We start from the raw sequence: 5,346 nt of genomic DNA on the forward strand, positions 1-5,346 counted from the left end.
AAGGGCGTGACAGAGAGCACCACCAAGGAGAAACAGCTTATGGCATGGCAGGTAGGAGGAAGCAAGCAGCAAGTCTGTTTTCCTTTATATTCCGTCCATGTTATGAGCCTATTGATTGGTGTCATGCACAGCCGGTGTGGGGCTTCTGTCTTTAGGAGCTCGGGACATATCTCAGTGGTACAGTGCCTGCCTAGCAAACTCAAGGTGCTGAGTTTGATTCTGGGTACAAAGAAAGAATCCATTTAGCCTCACCTAGAACTATGCTTCATGAATTAATTGACTAGTCGAATATCACATGTTCCTCATCACTATTATTACATATCAATGATCCAGTCATTTCCCCAAGCCCCAAGATAGCATGTGGATTTGGGGAGATATTTTAGACATAAACTGTAACAAATTTAGTGGGTAGAACGTTCCAAATTTATTTCGTTATGATCCTAGCTTACCCTGTTTCTTAACAGAGCATCTCACAAGAATAATGCTATATGGAATGTTTTGAAAAACACCATCCGTTCATTCACTCATTCATTCATTCATTCTTTAAATAACTACTTATGTGTTGGCATTAGAAATACAATGAAAGTTAAATAATAGAAAAAATTCTAACCTTATGGAAATTCCATTTTGGTGGAAAAGACAGTCCATTAAATAGGAGAGGGAGCAAAAAGGGAAAGGGAGAAAGGACTGGGAAGTTAAAAAATTTAGACGTCTTATATACATTTACTAACTTCTGATAATGAGTCTTGTGGTGGATGAACTAATAGTCATCTTGGAACATTCAGTTGAACTGAGTCATTGTGATTTTGGGTGCGGAAGATGCATCTGAGTATTATCAACAGCATAAAAGGAGAACTGGGAAGGAAGCTGCTGCTGGAGAATCTTGTGGTGCTGGTTTTCCTGATATGAAATCAGTAATTCTCATCCTCAGAGGAGCCTGGATCCTCACTGTTCCTGTGGCTGGCTGTGGTCCTCTTCAGGACAGCATTGGTTATTATCTTCATTGCTTCTTCGCTCTGGTGCAGATCCTTTAACCTGTTTGCACAAACCTTTCACCTGACTGGCACAAACATTCTGACTTCTACAACTGACCTTTGGGCCTTCTCAGGGCAGATCATAGGTAATGACTTGCATGAGACATTGGTAGGCTCTAGACTCACAGAGGACATTGCTAGGCTCTAGTTCTTGGAATCCAGGCTCTCAGGTGGATTCTTTGGTTCTCTAGCATGTTTATAGATCTTGCACTCCTATGCATTTGACTTTTTTTGGTAAATATTATAAAATAATTATATAAATTATGTATTTTGTGTTAAATTTATTCCCATGAAAACCCTGACTACAATAACTATAATCACTATATACTGCAAACATACATTATTAAGAAGAAAAAAGCAAACTATAAAATATATGAGAAAGTGATGGGAACTATAGGGCCATAGTTTGAAATAGTGATCTTAAAAGTCATCTTAGAAGAGATAAAGTTTGAGTGGATATTTGAAAGGCAATAGAGAAAGCCTTGCCAAAACATGGGCCTTGAGAAGTATTTCTAGAGAGGAAAGGGCAGGTGCAGAGGGGTTGAGGTTGGAAAGCTTTAAAAATTGTGAAATGGCCAAGATGGCTAGAGCATGGTAGGAGAGAGATAAGTTGTACAGGTGACGAGGAAGAAACAGTGGAGTCAGACTGTATACGTTGTAGGCTTTGGGCTCTTCCTCTGAGAGTTTGGAGGCTTGGAAGTGACATTAAATCACAGATTAAAATGGATAATGCTGGATACTCAGTAGAAAATATAAGTTGGAGGATATTATAGTTTGTGTCTAAATGTCCCTCCAAAGCCTCAGTGGTCATGGGAGTAAGCCATGCTTTTTTGAGACAGCTGAATCTAGAGTTCGTGTTTGGTTTATTGTCCAGTGCTGAGATTGGAAATGTGAGTGTTATACCTAACCTAGGGCAAGTAGCCAGCATAAAATATAAGTAAAGGAAAGGCTTGTTTCTCCTCTTTTGCTTTTGTTAATTTTGCTGTCTTCCACACCACCCTGTCTTGGAGCCTGAAACCTCTACAAACTGTGAGCTAATTAAAACTTTCCTTCTTTAACTTTGGGTGTCAGGTATTTTGTCCCAGTGATGAGAACAATAACTAAGACAGGGGCATTCGTAAAAGCAGGGAAACTTGTTAAAAGGTTTGTTCAGTAATTAAGGCAAGAATTATTGATAGTTGAGACCAGGGAAAATCTTGGTTACTTAGTGACAAAAGATCAGATATTCTTTATATTTTGATAATAAATGTTATTGGTCAGATTAGGTATAGGGTAGGCAGAAGAAAGAGAAGAGGAGGGAAGGAGGAGGAAGAAACAGAAGGAGAAGGAGAGAAAGAGAGAAAGAGAGAGAGAGAGAGAGAGAGAGAGAGAGAGAGAGAGAGAGAACTAGAGTACCCTTCCTTTAACAGAGATAAGGAGGAGTGGACTAGGTCTGGTCTGGTGGGCATAAACAAAAAGATGAGTTTCGGACTTGTGTCTGAAACATGAATTCCTATTTAAATTGAGATACTGAGTAAGTAGTTGCATAAGCAAATCTTAAATTTAGCGGTGAGGTGTGAGCTGGGGAAAATTTTGGGTCTTCTTATGGAAGTACAGAATCAAATCTGTTCTGGTCCAGGATGGTTGGGAACTTTACTCATTTATCTGCTGCCTCCTACCTCATACAAGAAAGCTGTGGGCTGCATGGCACTGAACAGCTAATTAGTGGACCAGTATAGATGTTTACAGTAGTATAGTTGGCAGACAGAATAAATACACTTTCAGTGACATGTGAAATCAGAGGCACTGTTGCTTAATGAGAAGTTATTGTGAGCCATAATTTCCTCATCCTCATGATCACAGTATATTACCTTCCTCATCAGAATTTTTTTATTTTTAAAAAGCAAAACAAAAAAGATAGAAATAATACAGAATTTCAAAAACAATTACAGCAATAAATTTACAAATTTACAGTTTATATGTTACTAGTTTATATATTACATTCTAAGTTATCTTGGAAGTACTTACTCAGGTTACAAATCAAAGCATAAAAAAACAGACGATCAAACAATGACAGCACACACTCTTCTTTTTGATGGACTAACACAGAGTTAGTAGCATGGTTATCTATCTTGCATATTTAAACATACATAGAGTTACACGTGTATACCTACAAGTTGTTCTTTCCTTTTGAGCCCTTTCTTTCTCTTTCATTATTACATCTATTTTACATTTTGGATCTTATTATTCTTTCAGTGTATTATTATTATTTATTTTTACACTAGACAGAAAATATAATATTTACAAACGTGAGTCTGATTTATTTCACTGATGAGTATAGTCTCAAATTGCATCCATTTATCTATAAAGGCCTCAAGATCATCTTTTTATAGCAGAGTAACATTTCATTATATAAAAATATCACAACCTTTTCATCCATTCTGTAGTTGATGGGCATCTTGATTATTTCCAAGATTTAGCTATTACAAATTGTGCTGCTACAAACACAAGTGCACATATATCGCTGTGACATGACATTTTGAATTTTTCTGGGAAAATACCCAGGAGGAGAATAGTTGGATTGAATGAGACTTCTATCTAGTCTTCTGAGTTATCTCCATAGTGATTTCTACCAGTGGCTGCACCAGCCTACACTCCCTAAAACAGTGGAGCAGTGTTCCTTTTCCCCCACAGCCCTGCCAACATTTGTTATTGGTTGATTTCTTGATGACAGCCTTTCTGTCTGGAGTGAGATGAAATCTCAATGCTGTTTTAATTTGCATTTCATGAATGACCAGTGGTGGTGAACATTTCTTTATGTATTTGCCATTTGTATATCTTCATCTGAGAATTATGTGTTCATCTAAGTTGTACATTTTAGACAGGGTCTTTGAATTTGGGGGTCTTGATGTTTTGAATCTTTATATATTCTGGATATAAGTCCTTTGTCTTAGGAACTACTTACTAAAATTCTTTCCCATTCTGTGAGTTTTCTTTTCCATTTGTTGATGATTTCTTTTTAATAAGATGATAGTCCAGTTGTTGCTCTTTTGAAGTAATTACCATGTGGTTTGCATTTTGTTCACGAACTCTTTGTCTATACCTATGTATACAAGATTTCTACCTACCTTGTCTTCCAGTAGATTTAGTGTTTCTGTTTTAAATATTTAGATCTTTGATCCATTTTGACTTTTATTTAGTGCATAGTGATAGACATGGGTGTAGTTTCAATCTTTGGCATGTGGAAAGCTGATTTTTCCAGCACCATTTATTAAAGAGGCTATTTTTCTTCCAGTGAACATATTTAGCCCTTTATCAACTATAAGTAGCTGAGTGTCTATGTAGTTGTGTTTGCATCTTCTAGCATGTTCCATTGATCCTCAGGTCTATTTCTTTGCCCATACCATGCTGATTTTATCACTGTACCTTTGTAGTATAATTTCAAGTCAGGGATTGAGATGCCTCCTGTCTTGCTTTTGTTGTCCAGAATTGCCTTTGTTATTGTGGGTTTCTTCTGTTTCCAAATTATTTTTAAGAGTATTTTCCCTAAATCTCTAAGGTATGTTAAAGGTATTTTGATTTGGATTGCATTAAGTATGTATAGAAATTTTGGGAGAATGGCCATGTTCACAGTGTTGATTCTTCCTAACCAAGAGCAAGGGATATCTTTCCATTTTCTAATATCCTCTTCAATCACCTTTTTTAGAGTAGTAAAATTTAACCAATAATTCTTTTATGTTCTTGGTTAGGTTGATTCCTAAGTATTCCATGTTTTTGGATGCTGTTATGAAGGTGCTGTTTCCATAATTTCTTGCTCAGTGAGTTTGTTGTTTGTGTAGAGGAATGCTATTGATGTTTGAGTGTTGGCTTTGTATCCAGCTACACTACTGAATTTATTTATTAACTCTAGTAGTCTTTTAGGGTCTCTTAAGTAGAATATCATGGCATCTGCAAATAGTAATATTTTAGCATCTTCCTTTCCTATCCTTATTCTTCGTATTTCTCTTTCTTCTCTGATTGCTCTGGCTAATGTTTCCAGAACTATATTGAATAGGAGTGGTGATAGTGGACATCCTGTCTTGTTCCTGATTTTAGAGTGAAAGCTTTCAGTTTCTGTCCTCTAAGTATACTGTTGGCTGTTGGTTTGTCATAGATGGCTTTTATCAGATTGAGGTAGATAACATCTATTCCAAGTTTCTGTACAGATTGTATCATGAGCAAGTGTTAAACTTTATCAAAAGCTTTTTCTGTGCCTATTGAGATGATTATGTGATTTTTGTCTTTAACTCTGCTGATATGGTTTACTACATTTATTGATTTACATATGTTAAGC

Source organism: Cavia porcellus, unplaced genomic scaffold (genome assembly GCF_034190915.1).
Source record: "Cavia porcellus strain 051 isolate PalLab524CR breed Dunkin Hartley unplaced genomic scaffold, mCavPor4.1 scaffold_1, whole genome shotgun sequence".
Lineage (NCBI taxonomy): Eukaryota > Metazoa > Chordata > Mammalia > Rodentia > Caviidae > Cavia > Cavia porcellus.